The sequence below is a fragment of the Mastomys coucha genome, unplaced genomic scaffold (assembly GCF_008632895.1).
Source record: "Mastomys coucha isolate ucsf_1 unplaced genomic scaffold, UCSF_Mcou_1 pScaffold15, whole genome shotgun sequence".
In the NCBI taxonomy this organism is placed as follows: domain Eukaryota; kingdom Metazoa; phylum Chordata; class Mammalia; order Rodentia; family Muridae; genus Mastomys; species Mastomys coucha.
In genome coordinates this window covers 79,098,209-79,114,308 of record NW_022196897.1, presented here as the reverse complement: position 1 = coordinate 79,114,308, position 16,100 = coordinate 79,098,209, and the positions used below count along the sequence as shown (strand labels likewise).

Genomic DNA, 16,100 nt, shown 5'->3' with positions numbered 1-16,100 from the left:
TTTTGACCATGGCTTCGTGTGGAGTCAGCCGTGGCCTATGATTTAGAGTAATCCAGAAGAAGCACACCCAGTCCTTTGTGCGTGGGGACTGCGAGCGGTGAAGGGAGCCTTCTCTTTATCTTGGGAACCCTATAAACTTTGGGAGTTTTGTCTATCTGAAGCAGAATAATTTTCCATGAAGTGTGATGCCCGGGTCACCCCAGCTTGCCTTGCCCACTTGTCCCCTGCAGAGGAAGGCAGGGACTTTCCTAGGTCTTGGTTGATGGTGTAGGGTATATGGGTCAGAAGTCCCATATTCCCCTCATCCCTGGGGAGCAGGGCATGGTCTCTGCTGGAAACCTTCTGGGCAGACGGCCCAGGCCCCTTGGCTTATTTAGTTTCATGGAAAGGACATCTTCAGGATCCTTGCCGCAGGGCTTTGGATTTTGCAGGGCTGTAGTTGATCTCTTCAAGGGGGTCCTTCCCTGCAGTGGGCTCAGGACAGCCTGTCTGGGAGTCAACTGGTAGAGCACTGAGATAAGAACCAATCAAGTACCTGGCTCAGGGTCAGGCTCCTGGTTTCAGAATCTAGAGCTTTGATGCTGGGCGATGCTCTGAACTATCTCAGGTATCACACTTGTTTGCCAGACCCCAGCCTGCTCCACACAGCCCCTGACTGACAGTGCCCCTGAGGAGCAGGTACTCTCAGGGTGTGGTACCTTCTGAGTATCTGTCTCAAGAATAAGGAGCACTTCTCCCAGGAGCCCTTAATCTTGTCAACACGGTCATCACCCCCAGCCTGAGTTACTGGAGCTTTCTGGTCCGAATGTTCGCAGAGGTGTCTGATGAGAGTTTTCCACCTGGCTTACTCTTCACCTAGATTCAATGTGGGGTTATCAGAAAGCCTGAAAGAGGCAAAGACCATTGGAGGAGGAGTTGGGGGTTTGGAGTTATGCTGCCTTTGTGGTCTCTCACTTAGGGACCTTAACATACTCCTGGCCTTCCTCCATAGGCGTTGATCTCGATGTGTCTCTGCCTGCCTCATCCAGTCAGTCCACCCATCTCTAAGCCCAGGAAGCTCTCTTTAGTGAATCCAACCCATCCTGGCTTCCTAACATCTCCCTACTAGCACATTGCGGAACAGTACTGCCTGCTCCGGGAGAACTGCTAGGGTTTGAGATAAGCCTCTTGCCCTGTTCCCCGTGGTACAACTCACCTCAAGCTCCCCAGTTCCTGTTCCTGCTGCCCCCCAAGTCTGCCTTGTGCACCTCTGATAAAGGATCAGATTGTTGATAGTGGCAAAGTCTACCTATAACATGACTCTCCCCTTTCCTCAGCCTCATCTCCTGCCCTCCCCACCTCTCTGTGCCCAGCCCCATCTGCCCTAGCCAGTCTTTCTTGGAATCCCGACCTAGGATTTATGAATGAGTAAAAGTCAGTGAGGGGTAGAATGGTGTGGAAATGTCTGCTGGTCTTTATTTTATTTTATTTTTTTGTTTTCGTTTTTAGATTTATTTATATGAGCACACAATTGCTCACACCAGAAGAGGGCATAGGATCCCATTACAGATGGTTGTGAGTCACCATGTGGTGGCTAGGAATTGAATTGAGGACCTCTGGAAGGGTAGTCAGTATTCTTAACCACTGAGCCATCTCTCCAGCCCCCATGTCTGGTGGTTTTTATTGGCCTCCTAAAAATATTTCCAGCAAATCCAGGTATACCACAGGGTTGACTTCAGGTCCTCTTATTCTAGGTTGAGGCCATGTGACTAGCTAGTGAGTTGGGACTCACAGAAATGCATTGCTTGCGGCTCAAAGCATTTAGCTGTCAATGCAAGACTCTCCCAGGGTCTCGTTCTTGGTGGTGTAGCATCTGATAGCAGGATTGGAACGGCTTCTGTGTCACTCCTTGAGTAGTGTACCCTGATGGTCCACAAAAAGCATGTGATACAACTGAGAGATAGACCTTTGATGTTTGAAACCACTGAGACCCAGGCTGGCTTATTCTTACAAGATAGCTTATGTTACCTCTTCCAGGAAGCCTTTCTAGGTTAGGGTAAACTTGGGTTACAGGTGTTTCTGGTCCCCATCCTCCTCTCGTTGGATTCATCTTTCTGTAGCAACTTCCCACATGCTGGTGTTGTTACTTGGTGATGACCTTATATCGTCATCAGACCATGGGTCCTGTTTCAGGTAAGTGGCTTGTGCCTGAGAGCTGCTGGGTGAATGCCCTCTGTGAGTATTTGGCCCTGACGGGGACTCACCAAGGCTGAGGACAGGCACTGTTCCCCACGCCTACAGGCACTGTTCCCCACGCCTCCCTGAGCTGCAGTCCCAGCAGGAAGGCTTTAGACGCAGCAGTAAGTAACTTGTAGAGGGCAGATGTGAAGTTCTTGGTCCTTCCAGGTGTCTGGACCCAGCAGCACCAAGCCCCAGAGAACTGTGATAATCAATTCCAGGAGAGAGAGGGGGGATGAGATCGGAGACCCCGAGATCTCTGCTGACTTAAGGGGTGATTCAGTGCAAGTGGGGTGGGGAGAGGAAGGCGTGACTGCAGCTAGTGGTCTCCGAGGGCTTACACCCATCAGGCACTAAGCAGCTCTGTCCTGTAGAGGTCAATTTCTCCGGACAGTGAAACACCCGAGGCCTTATACTATCTGAGGCAAGGGCATTCATTTAGCTAATGGTTTTGGAATCTGAAGGTCCAAACAGCATGGCCTCAGCTCCAGGAGATGTCTCAGAGTGTGTCAGTGTGCTGGATATCACCGTGGAGGGGCATGTGACCAGGGAGATCACATGTCTAAGACAGAGGGTCTGGAAGGAGCCTCTTCAGACAGACAGACAGACAGACAGACACACACACACACAGTAACCCAGGGACCTCCTAGTAGGCTCCATGTCTTCAAATACCTCTGTACTGCTGCAGGGCCTTCAAACATGTGGGCCACTATCACTAGGATACACAAGTGCTAGCCACTCCATATCACATCCCTGTTCTGGAGACACCCACAAGTATCTCACAGATGGGGAAACTGAGGTTCTAAGAGGTGGGGTGAGAAGCATAGAGCTTTATGGCATGACCAGGATCGCAAAGTGGGGTGTCATCTGAAAGCAGTCTCTTGGAGCAAAGGCAGAGGATCCTGGGAGCTTCCTGGATAGGATGGGCAGGATAGAGAGAGAGAGAAAGAAAAGAGGGGGTGGGGAGGGGAGAGGCATCAGTGTGGGGGAAGGGACCTGTGGCCAGCCTCAGTGGGTGGCTGGTGAGTGTGTGGGTGTGAGAGGGTGGAGAAGGTGTATAATAGAGCAAGCTCTGTGAAAGTGTCGTGTGGGGTCAGTGACCCTCCTGGACACCCCTCTAATACTGACATTTGAGCAGAGGAGTGTCTGGCCCAGGAGTACCTGGGAGTGGGGCTTGAGAGAGTGAAGCTGGCTGGTAATCTCCACCTCTGACTGGAGCCTGCAAGTCCTTGGAGGCCCCAGAGCCCCATGTTCTCAGAGTGGGGCCAGGGAGGGGCTTCTCGGCAGCTGGCCCAGGGGCCATGGCGGAAAAACAAGCCGTGCAGAAAGAAAGAAAAAAAAAAAGCCAGAAGAAAGAAAAATGTGTGTTGTTATTTTTAAAAAGCCTATTTCCTATTGCAGATTTGTATCTGCTGATACTCAGAGGGCTTGCTGTTCACACACACAGTGTACCTACATGAGTGATATCCCCCAGCCCAGCAGCCCCCCCAAAAAAAGATTGCAGGAGGGGAAACCTGGGCCTGCACACAGCTAGGCACCAGGTAAGGTGGTCATAGGTTACAGTTGATGGGGAAGGGGAGAGCTGTCGATTCCAGTCACGACGAAGTCTCCTCAGTGGAGGATACACCTTCAGGATGGGCTGGATGAAGAGGAAGAGAGAGAAGGAAGAGAGGCATCAGAGTGGGTCAGGACTGGTGGGCAGCCTTGGAAAGATGGCCTGTGGTTGATGAGTGTGTGGGTGCAGGAGGGAGGGACAGATATCAGAGAACAATGTCCTGGTCCTGGCCTCGGACAGGAGCTCCAGCTCCCTGGAGTACTGCTCCGAAGTTAGCTTTGTACTGGCTCTGTCTTCAGCACCAGGACTGCCAAAACTACAGCCTTCTGGGGCATTTTCCTGTTTAGGATTACAGCCCGCACAACTCTCTGTCTCAGCTTCCTTGTACTCTCTCTTTATAACATATCTTATGCCTCACCTGTTTTGCTTATCTCTTCCTCTCTGTTCTTAGAGAATTCTAGAATATCTGGCGCTTGGTTCGCCCCTGTGAACAGTGTAGAGTTTAGAGATGGTGGCCTGGAAGCTATGTGAAATTGTGGATGAGTGGAGTGCTCACTCCTTATGGTCCCCTCATCTGTGTTCCCCCTGTCTATGGTTTGAGACACAGAGGCTCAAAAAGGGAGAGGGCTTCACTGTTGGTAAGCTGTGCAGCTGGGATTTGAAGCTGGGTCACCTGGCTCCTGCCTAAATAACCCTGACCCCAGTTCACAGCTATGTTAGAATAGTTGTGCTGGCCAAGAATGAGTTTGCGTAGTTGGTAGGCTGCCGGGAGGCTCTGAGGGATTTTATGAGGCATGGTGACCAGATCCTTGGTCTAGAGTGCACAGGCTGCATAGAAGTGGTTGCAGAGGTGATAGAAAAAGTGGAGGAAGCCAGTGGAAGAGATGATTACAGGTAGGAGTGGACAGGTGAAGGCTCAGCTCAGGCCGGCAGAGAATCCTAATGTTCATCATTTCGTTTGGGAGTACTTGGATCTGAGATCCAGCAGGAAGAGGGAAGCTGGGAAGAGACCAGGTTGGTGGGGCTGCATTGTGCCCTGCAGAGGACCTGTGCCTTAGGCCAGGTCCCTTGCCTTGCTGCTTGGCAGTAGGGGTGTCCTAATGGGAGGAGGCCACTCCCCTGACTGGCTGTTCCCTGCCTGTAGAGTGGGAATGATAACCATGCCTAGCCTGGGGGTGTGTACAGACAGCTCCCAGCAAGCACTGGGCAGCCAGTGACTGGTGCTAGGCCTGACTTGGAACTACCTTTCTGGATGTAGAGTCACTATGCACCAGGGAAGCATGTCCTGGGCATGGGCATGATCTTGTATTCTTTACCAAGGACAATGTACCTGAAAAGAGGTGGACAGAGGTCTCTGTGCTTGCCCTTGATCTGGCCTCGCCCCAGGCACTCATTCCACACGCAGGTTGTTGCTTGAGGCTACCAAGCCTGCCTGGCTCCAGTTTCCTTTTCTGGCCACAGAGATGAGGGTGTCCATCTTGCCTCATATTCTGTAGAAGAGAATTGTCCTCTATGTTGTCAGTATCAAATTGAAGACACTGCTCCCCAGGAGGGGTCAGCTGCTGGAAGGAACATGTTTTGAGTACTGTGGTCCTTGACAGAAGTTGCTTTTCACATCCATTTATGGAAAGGGGAACCTGGGCTCAGAGAGAGTGCTTGACCAGCTGAAGGGCACACAGCTTAGACTTTTCCCAGTCACCTTGTGAAAGCTACATCACAAAAGAAGCCTTAGGGGCTATTTTATGTCTTATCTAATAATCCCCAGCAGGTTTGTTTGGCACTTTAAAATGGATTTGATTGGTAGGGTCTTGGCATAGCTGTTTTCAGGACCTTTTTCCACCCTGGGAACCTCAGAGCCAGAACGTGGAGTCCCATTTGGCTAGACCAAAAGTCTCAGATGAAGCGATGATGGGGGAGGGGAGCAGACATGGGCAGCTGGCATCCTGCCTCCTGGCATCGGCCTCAGAGAAGAGTAACTGTGGAGGGCTGGGTTCTGTCTTTTCAATGAGACACACCTGAACCTCTGGAGCTTTCTGTGGCCTGTGGAATTTTCTCTCCCCTCCAACACAGAAGAAAACCCAGCATTCTCCTCCTGGTTCTGCCTACTCCTAAAACCTTTATCCAAAGTCCCAAGGCAGGCAGGCTACCTCACAGGACACCCCATCGTGCCATTGAGGAAACTGAGAGTCTTAGTCAGGGGTTCTATTCCTGCACAAACATCATGACCAAGAAGCAAGTTGGGGAGGAAATAATTTATTAAGCTTACATTTCCATGTTGCTGTTCATCATCAAAGGAAGTCAGGACTGGAACTCAAGCAGGTCAGGAAGCAGGAGCTGATGCAGAGGCCATGGGGGGATGTTACTTAGTGGCTTGCTTCCCCTGGCTTGCTCAGCTTTCTTTCTTATAGAACCCAGGACCACCAGCCCAGGGATGGCACCTCCCACAAGGGGCCCTCCCACTCTTGATCACTAATTGAGAAAATGCCTTACAGCTGGATCTCATGGAGGCATTTCTTCAAGGGAGGCTCCTTTTTCTGTGATAACTCCAGCTTGTGTCAAGTTGACACAAAACCAGCCAGTACACTGAGGCTCAGAGATCAGAAGTGACCTGATAGGAATCATTTGCTTTAGAGAGGCCAGGTTCCAAATCCAACCTTCCTCTGTGCTCAAGGACCTCACTCCTGGATGTGTTTGTAGTAACCAGTGTCCATGGGACACTGTAACCTCAGGGAAGGTTTGTTAGTGAACACAAGAGAGCAGGCTACAGGTGGGATATGGTGTGACTTAATCTTGAGCTGAGCTGGTGTGGATGTATCTGAGAAGGTAGATGTGAAGCCACCCCCGCAACAATCCCAGAGCTCCCAGCCTGTTATCTCTGGCTTTCTAGAACTTTCCTGGAGGGAAAGAATGAGGGCCAAGAAAGGGTCCTACAGTCAGTTTCCATGGGTGATGGAGTGCCTAGCTTGGGATACAAGAGAGGCTGAGTAGACCCTCAGTTCCTGCAGGGAGGAACTGAGAGAGCTTGTTATGAGAGAGCTTGTAATGTGGCAGTGCACGGGGACTCAGCTGCAGTGGACCCAACATTGTCATGGCTTGAGGTAGGGTATGATCTGGAGGATGGGGGTTATGGAACCTGGCTCAGACCTCACAGTCACAGCAGAGTCAGGGTGACTTGCCTTGTATGTATCCCTGTGTATCTGTGTGCCTGTAAAGCCCCTGTGCAGACTAGCAAGGTTCCAGGAAGCAAGTCAGAGTAGCCAGGGAGGTTGGTGTTTGCCAAGGATTCAGTGTCCCAGCTAGGGGGTGTGGGGAAGAGAGAGAAGCCCCTTGCCTGGGGAACGGGAAAAGGAGGTGTGCCAAAGAAGCTTGTGACTTAGTGCATGATGGAACAGGACTAATCCCTCTCAGGAAATACTGAGCTTCTCCTGGGCTCCTTCAAAGCCCCAGTACCAGCTATGCCTGCAGGAAGCACATGTGTGTGCACAGTCCTGCTTAGCCTCAGCTGCCCCACTGTGCTGATGTTATCACCTACTCTGGGTTACTGCTGGTGGTGGCTGGGCTGATCTTTGCCCTGGGTGACCGGTGGCTTTCCCATTGGATCCTTGAACTGCAGGGGAGTGCAGCGAAAACATGGAACATTAAGAACCATAGCCCAGGCTAGTCTGGGACAAAGAGGACTCTTGACACAAGTGCAGCTGCATTGTGGGGCGGCTGGACCTATCTACTCAACACTTCGTCATCACATAGTTGACCAGTACTCCCTTGGGGTCTGGGAATGCAAGAACATTGCTGGATGGCTCTCCTTGGAATGCCAGCACACTGCGGGACGGCTCTCCTTGGAATGCTAGGCCGGCAGCAGCCTGGCCCGTGCCTCGTAGGGAATGCTGGGTGGACCTCTGCCCTAGGTGAGCAGCTGTGAGCTACTGTTCTGCCTACAGATCCGCCAAGGCCGTGTCACAGGTCTGTAGGGAGATTGGTATAGACTTGGAGAACAAACTCAGAAACTTACTGCACCACGAGGTCCCTCTACCATTTTCACTGTTGTTTGCAAACGCAGCCAAGGACCACCATTTGGAAGCTGAAGCAAGGTGTCTTTAGTCACAGGTAGTTTGAACAGCTCCGGCTCCTGCCCTGACTATAAGTGAAGGCAAGGACTCTGAGGCTTGGCCTTGGCAGTGGGGAAAAATGTACATGCAGGTCTACTTCCCAGAGGTAGGGGAGCAGCTGAACACCCCTCAAAAACAAAACAAAACAAAAAAGTAGAAGTGAGAAGTGTGTCTGCAGAGGGGAAGGAAGGGCTTTTGAGAACAGGTATGTGAAGGTAAGCACAGGGAAGGCCCGCTATCCATTGAATGACAAGAGGTCTTGGCATCTGGGAGAGGGGATGAGATGGCCCTAGAGACTGGAAGGACTTACGTGGAGCTGCTGAGGAGATCTTGATCGTTCCTTAGTAGGGGTGAGATGCAGCTAGCTTTGAGGTTGAGAACTTCTGTCCCTGTAGCAGAACGGTCATGGTTATTTAGAGGAGGGACAAGACCACCCTGGGGTGCAGTCCTTCTTTTTCACTCGTCAGGGAGGCTGTCCCGGGCTCAGTGGAGTGAATTGCCAGGGAGGAGCTATCTGCCCATTCTATGAAGCAGTCCTGGCTGGTGAGCCAGCAGGCCCCTAGGGTAAGGCCATAGCCTTCCTAGGCTGTCCTGGTTGTGAGCTTGTGCTTGCTGGCTGTGGGTGAAGCTTCATCGCCCCCACCTCTAACACTAGAGCTGCAGGGCCTGACCTGGAGAGCAGCCAGTGGAGTGACCAGGTTCTCTGGGGTCCAGTGGGGCCCATGCAAGGATGGGGGAAGCTGGGGCTTTGTTGTAGAGGCTGGGGTTACCCGGGTTTGTGGCCTACCATCTGGAGAGCTGAGGTCAGAAGGGACAGTGGCCTGCAGTTGTTTCCCAGGTTGCTTTCCTAATGGCCAGGTCTGAGGCCAGCATTTCTGCCACACCTGGAAGCTGGGCCCAGCCTGCACCACTCCAAGGGAGCATGGCATAGTGTGAAGAGGTTACTCCCTCAGCTCTCTCTCCCAGGCTCTTTTCTGAGCTTGAGGGACCCACCTTGTCCTTGGTTTCTGGGAAGAACCCAAGGTGTGCCTGGGCCTGCATGTGGCCACAAGCCCAAGGAGGGGGGCTGCCCAGGAGGGAGCTGTGGGAGCACCCCTCCCACTAGCACCAGCCTCTCCCTTCTCCTTGGGGCCCTGTTAAGGGTGCCCCTGGCTCACTCTCTCTGTTAGGCTCCCAGCCTAGCTGGGTCCTGCAGCAGCCGCAGGCTGGGCAGCTGCTGTTCAGGGACTCTGTACTCCTGTAGAATGGGGTGGGGCAGGGCAGGCCTTCTTCACCTGACCCAACTTGGGCTTCAAGCCAGCCAGCCTGGAGTCACTGAGGTGCCTTGGTTTTGAGGAGGCTCTGGTCACACTGGAAGAGTAGCACTCTGGGGGGGAGGGGGGAAGGGGGGAGGGGGAGGAGGAGCAGATCCTAGGTCGGTGGTCTCAGGTTTCTCCCTGCTGCCTGTCCTCCCTGAAGCTGGCAGCTTCCCTGATTAATGTCATGCAGGACTACCTCATGTCCCTGTTTCTCAAAGAACATCCAAAGCCTGCTTGGCAGAGTCCCCCAATATAATCCTCTAAGGTTGCACCCAGGAGTCAGAGCTCATCAGGGGCTTGGTTTGTCTCAGGCACCATTTAGTATCCCCCAATAACAACTCCCTGCTCCTCACTTCTCTGCCTGTGCTTTGATTGTTTGTTTTGTCACAGGGTACAACTATATAGTCCTGGCTGGTCTGAAACTCTCTGTGTAGATCAGGGTGGCCTCAAGTTCACAGGGATCTGTCTAACTCTGTCTCCTAAGTGCTAGAATGAAAGGCATGTGCCACCACACCCAGCAAGCCTAACTGTCTTGGAGCCCAGACATTGCCCATTTGTTTTCTTGGTGCCTTGGGTATCCCTAGAGTGTGGCCTTGACCACTTGTGTTAGCGGAACCACTGTTTTTCACAAAGAGGTGAGCTGACATTAAGTTATTCATAGCCAGCTTGGGAGATGCACGTTGGCCCAGTTGGCAGATGAACTAACTGAGGTTCCCAAGAGTTCAGTGAAGATGGTAGGGTCTTGTGTGGGTACTTGAGGGCAGAGCTGAGGCTCAGGTCTATTCCTCCTGGCTCTTCTGTCCACATTGGAGTTGGCCTGAAGTAGTGATGTCATCGGTATTTGACTGTTACATGGTCCTGACCTGGGGTTTAGCTGGGGCTGTGCCAGGTTCAGTCTGTCTGGGGCTATGGTTCCCTGGACAGTTAGGGCCCTTGCCTGGGTACAGTGTCACCATCAGCTACTTAGCTGCATGAACACTTGGTATGTTTGCCTGCTTTCTCCTCTTTCCTTTTTGAACTTTACCTCTGAATCATTCCTCTCAGACGTACCCTCTATCCTGAAGCACCTTGGAAGCTGGACAGGAGCTAGGCAGCTTCTGGGAGGGAGGCTGAGGTCACTACAGAAGCTGGGTGTTGTAGGGAAGGGCAGGCCGCTCTCAGTAGCCAGGGTGTTTACCTCTGACTGCCTAAGCCATTTCTTAAGTCACAGTGGGACCCACATTGCCTAGCCTCCCCCTTCCCAGGGTCTAACCGTGTACAGTGCTTCTCTAAAAGGACTCCACAAGTGGGTGGGTAGGCCTTGGGCCCCTGCTTTGCTAGCCAGGCTCTGCAGGGACACCCAATCCACCAGTCCACGAGGCATTAGAATTTTTTCTGATGCTCCCAACCCTATTGCAGGTGATTGTATTGCTGTGGGGTGAGGTGGATCAGTTTCCCAAGGCAGATCTTTGTGTCTTTTAAATTTTGTTGTGCTGAGTTTTAATCCTATAAAGAACATACAACTATATATTTGCTGTAAAAGTGGAATGTTGACAAACAAGGCTTTCCTTAGCAGGTTCCACATTCCTGGCTATTCCATGAGACTAGCATCACAGTTGCCAAAGCCCTGCAGAGTTCTTTTTCTATAAAGTCTCATAGTATGTAGCACATAGACAGCAAGAATTGCCTGTAGTATTGATTATTGGGTACTTTAAGTTTCGACATTCTACCTAGAAAAGTCTGGCTTAGTGTGTGTGTGTGTGCCAGAGTCTAGCCTGGAGTTCACTGATTTGGCTGGACTGACTGGCCAGCAAGCCCCAGGACGCTTTCTGCCTCCCCACTGGTGCACCTGGCTTTTTTACATCCCTAGGGTTTGAACTCAGGTCCTTATGCACAGCGAGCACTTTCTTGCCTGGGCAGTCTTCCAGTTCTCCTCCACCAGCCCCTCTTGGCTATGTAGGGGTCCTGCCTCTGACTTTGTTCACCATCGCCTCACTGGGCGCAGAGCCCACGTCCCTGCTGAGCAGCCTGGGTTGGCTCTTTCGCCTTTGTGACGCCTCCACTCCCCGGTCAGTGGGTGTCCCAGAGGACGCTGCTGCCTGGGAATGCATCGGGTGATCAGATTTCTACCCAGCTTGGCCCCGAAGGTTCTGGACTGGGGCCTGCAGAGAGGGAAAGTGGCTGTCCTGGTCATTTGCTCTGAGGAGGTGGCCAGGAGCATAGCACCTAATGTAACCCCACACCTTGGACACATTTACTGGTTTTCAATGGGGCCGTTGTGGCTGTGGATTTGATCTCTGTTGGCCTGCAGGGTGGGCAAAAGAAGAAAGCAGCTTGGGGCCAGTCTTTCCCCTGGGAGCTGGGTGTCTTAGCCCAGGCAAGGGTTTGCCTCAGGCTCTGGAGTACATCCTTCTCCTGGTTCCATGTTGAGGGGATGGCTTCTGACGCTTCCTTCTAGCCCTTGCAAGCGGAAGAGGGTGCCCTGCCTGACCAGCTTGCCTTGGGAAACAGGTGCCCTGGCTGTGGCTGTTGCCCGGGAGGAGAAACCAAGGTTACAGATTCCTAAACGACATTCTCAAAGCCACCCACATGGTTGACCACTGGCAGGGCTGGGAGTGGTAGCCAGGCCATCTGGCTGTCTATTCACTCCTTTCTTACAAGGCCACCCAATGTGATCATTTTGGCAGAGGGTGGCCAGCCGGGCAGTCTGCTTAGCCTTGCCTCTCTGGGCAGTGGCGTGTGGTCAGTGAGTGCAGACAGCTGGGATTACATTTTAAAAGCAGAGGAGTGTGTGGCTGGCCTCAGCCCAGCCCTCCTCAGCACCAAGCCACACACCCTCCTGGTAGTTGAAATGGCCAGCTGAAGAGTCGCTGCTCCAAGGTCCTCTGCCCTGTTAGAGGGAGGACACTGGGGACTCCCAGGGAAGCACAGAACAGCCATCACTGGGCCAGTTTTCAACTGGGAAAAGTAAGTCTCTGAAAGACTAATGGGCTAGAGGGTGCTGGTGGGTGGCAGAGCATCTGCCTGCCCCCTTTGTTCTAGCTGCTGGCTCCTGCTAGTCTGCTGTCACCTCATTCTGAAGGTACTTACCTGGCCCTGCTCGGAGTGAAGGTCATGAGTATAGTGTCAGAGGGATTTGTATAGGGGTCTGGTCTCACACCTCGCTTGTGTGCTGAGCGCTCACCTGGGCTAGGTGATGGTCAGTGCTTTGTGATGAGCCAAATATTCCTCAGAATGACCCATGGCGGCTGCTGTTGTTAGTTCCCATGTGTAGCTGGGAAAGCTGAGGTGTGGGAGACAGCTTCCCCATATAGCCCAGACTGGCCTCAAATTCATAGGGCTTCTCTTGCCTCAGCCTCTCAAGTGCTGGAGTTACAGGTGCACTTGGCTAGCTCCATCCCTGTCTTACTGCTAGCACAGGCTGTGTGAGCAAGGGATCCATCGGACTGTGGAATAAGGGCTTTTCTGGGAGGCACGTGTGACTGGGAGGCTTGCAGGAGCCACTTGGACTCTTTGCACGACACTTTTGATGGGAAGAGGCCCAGCAGTGCAGTTTGAAAGCGCTGTACCCAGAGCCCTGGCTACAGCAGCTGTGCTCACTCTGGGAGACCTGCAGCAGAGCTGATTGGAACTACATCCTAGGGAGGAGGCGATGCTTCTCCCAGCTGGCCACACAGCAGCTCACTGCCAGCCCCTGGAGTGGAAGCACATTCTCTACAAGGGTGCCTGCGGCTGTTATTGGTGCTCTGGAGCCAGAGGAACTTGAGGGCAGACAGTGTGAGCACTTTCATACAGGACACTTGTATTGCCATTGAACTCTTTCAGCCTACCATGCTTGCCCTCCACACCCCCGTCCCCAGCCTCCCCTGAGCCTATCTTTAACAAGACTCAAGAAGGTGAGGTAACTTACCTGACTCACTTGCCTTCAGATGAACCCCTCCTCCAGTGGCTCCTGTGTTCCTCATGGATCCCACAAATAGAAATAGCTGCCTAGATGAGAACTAGACCCAGGACCTCTATTGGGCCTGGTCAGTCCTATGAGTGACATAGCCACATAGTCCCCTGTATGCAGTGAGTTCTTCACTCCCTCACCCATATTTACTCTGTGCACAAACAGCCCAATAGCAAGATCTCTACAATGGTATTCACACTTGCCCTGTAGCTTTTGTAAGCCCCACTCCTTGTGTTAGTAAGGGACCTCCCTCCTTGTCAGTGGATAGAACATGAAGGGCTTAGTGTCCAGAGCTGGAGACTGGAGAACACATAGTAGGTATGGGGGCTGCCAGTGTCCCCTTGTCACACTCACCTGATGACTGGAGATCAGGCAGAAGTGCCAAGCATGGGAAAGCATACCACCTTGTGGAAAGCAGAGGACTGGGTTCAGATCCTGCTTGGTTGTTACTCTGTAGTTGCCCAAGCATCCTTTCCAAACTGAACCTCCCTCACCTGTGAACTCTGAGGGCAGTGGGATGGGCAGCTAGCCGGAAGCCAGGCATGTCTGCTTGCCGAAGGTCTGCTGCCAGGGAAGGGACAAGGAGGGACTTAGGAATGCTCTAGAGCCTGTGCCAGCAGCCCAGGAAGCTGAGGCCAGAAATAGAAGAGCCCGGAGACAGGGGCTCCAGATGGCCAGGCTGCCCTCTGCCAAACCCAGAGGCCAACCCAAGCCTGTATACAGTCCTCCCTCCAGGGGCTGGTCGCAGCATAAATTACTCCTTGGCAGGGCAAACTAATTTTACCTTCTTGGTTTTCATGATTCATTTCCCATTCGGGAACCTGTGAGAGAAATGGAAGGGGCTCTGCCAGTTGGGTGCTGGGTGCCAGCTGCAGTGGCCTGCCATGTTCATGTGGGGTGACCCTGGGCTGTCATGATTTGGTGTAAATGGACTGCAATGGATCCCAGGTCTGGAGTCTATCAGTTTTTACCATAACTTATTGGCTTCTGTGGTGGAATAAGGAGGTTGATGGGAAGGTGTTTGTACCTTGCTGGTCTAATGCTGGGAGTTTGCGGAAGGCTCCTGCACCGCACCCCTACCTCCCAAGTGTGGTCACAGAAAGCCAGAGCAGGCAGGTGCTAAAGGAAATGAAACCCAATCACCTCATTGTATAGACAGGTAGAGTGGGGCTCAGCACCTAAGCGGAAGAAATCCCAGGCTCACAGCAGCACAGCCTGACTTGCTTCATTTTATAAAGGGACAACTGGAGGCTTCCCTAGTTCTGATCACAGCAGGGCATCTCCCTCTGACACTTGCCTTCTCTGATTCTACTTGAGCTGCTCCTTGCAGGGACCTGTCTGCCTGTGCTCTCATTTCTGGCCTCTTGTACCTCTCTGCACATGATGTCATCCACTTCAGCTCAGAGTCTTCGGGGTTCAGTGTAGGGAAGCAGTCGAGCTGGGCAGGCTGGATGCTTCCTAGGTCATCATCTGGGACTTGTCCTCAGTCTGCCACAAAGGTCACCAGCTCTGAGGCCACCACAGGAAACACAAGAGGCTGACTGGTTGCCTTCGGAGCTGGGGAGCCAGGCTGGCTCATCTGAGCGGGGCTCCCGCTTGTGTCCAGCACACTGCCACTGTGTGGAGCCACCTGCGCAGTGTGACCAGCCTTTCTGACTGGAGAGCAGTCAGAAAGCCTTTCTGACTGGAGGGCCCAGGCTTTCCTGCAGGTTCTTCTCTTTCTTTAAAGCTGGCAGATAACAACAGCTGCCTACACCTACACTTCCTTCCTCCCTGTCGCTTCAGGGTGGAGCAGGTTCCACAGATGATCGTGTGGGATCCTCTCAGGAAGGCCTGTCCTGCGCAGGATCCCTTCCTCTCTCAGTTGCGGTTCATCACCTGTCCTACAGGCATGCTAGCCGGGAATAGGGGCAGGAGGGTCGGCTTAGTGCTCCTTAGACTCCAGACGGCTGCTGGGCAGCTTTGTTCAAGCCACTCGACGCCTCTGAACTTCCATCTGAAAAGCAAAGGAAAACTGTTTGCAAGGTTGTGGACTTTATGGAATTACAGCCTACCAGAAGCTCAGCCGTCGTGCCAAAATGGAATGCATGCAACTCAGCTCAAGGTCCAAGAGAATCCAGAGAGCTTCAGGCAACATTGGATGCAGGGGCTCACACAATGTCTTCAGGACTCTGTCCAACCTTTTCTGCTTTCTTCTGCACTGGGCTCCACTTACAGGCAGCCACTGGAGTGGGGTTGTGGTGGGGGTGAGGCACAAGCCTGGCAGCAGGCACAGCTCTTCTGCATCCTTTTCTCTTCATAGTGGATTCCTGTGACACTCCATCTCTTCATCCACTGGCTAGGTCTCCTACCTGTCCACCCTGAGGCGATAGGAAGGAAGGAAGGTGCACTAACCCTGAATATTGCTGATACAGTATGCTGATCCAGGCTCTGATTGGTTGGTCGTCACACACCTAACTATCCCCAAGACACCAGGCAGTCGGTGCCAGAAAAAAAGAAGGGTCAGGGTAAGGCATGCCCATGGGCATAGCTGCTGACCCATGAGGATGGGAGCCTTGTTCTCTGGGTTCCCAGCAGGTATGACAGTGCTGGTGTTCAATACTGGTACTTCAGGAGGACAAGTCACGAGGGAGGGAATGGGTGCACTCCACTGGGCTTAGAAGACACCCCACCCCGCCAGGGCATTGACACATTAGAGCGTCTCCCCTCCCACCTCCTTCCTGGAGGCCTGTGAAGGAAGGTCACCTTCCTGGCAGTGTTACTGCTCTGCAGAGCCTCTTCCTTCTGAGCTTGTCAGCTCCACCAGAGCCGTGCCACAACCCCAGTCTGTCCCACAGGTGTGACAAGCAGACATTACAAGTGTTAGTGCCAGTGTCACCGTACGTACACAGGTGTATTAGCCGGTGTCATCCCCTTGGTCTCCTTCATCTGTAAGCTTCAGTAGCCCATTACACTGCTTGTCCTTTAGAAGCAGAGCTCCCGTCCTGTCACCA

At 52.8% G+C, this 16,100-nt stretch overlaps 1 protein-coding gene across 3 annotated transcripts in view; it reads left to right on the top strand.

The window, feature by feature from the left end:
- Prdm11 (PR/SET domain 11) overlaps positions 1 to 16,100 on the top strand; it is a 70,275-nt gene that overhangs the window by 1,213 nt on the left and 52,962 nt on the right. The gene's annotated exons all lie outside the window — the stretch shown is intronic.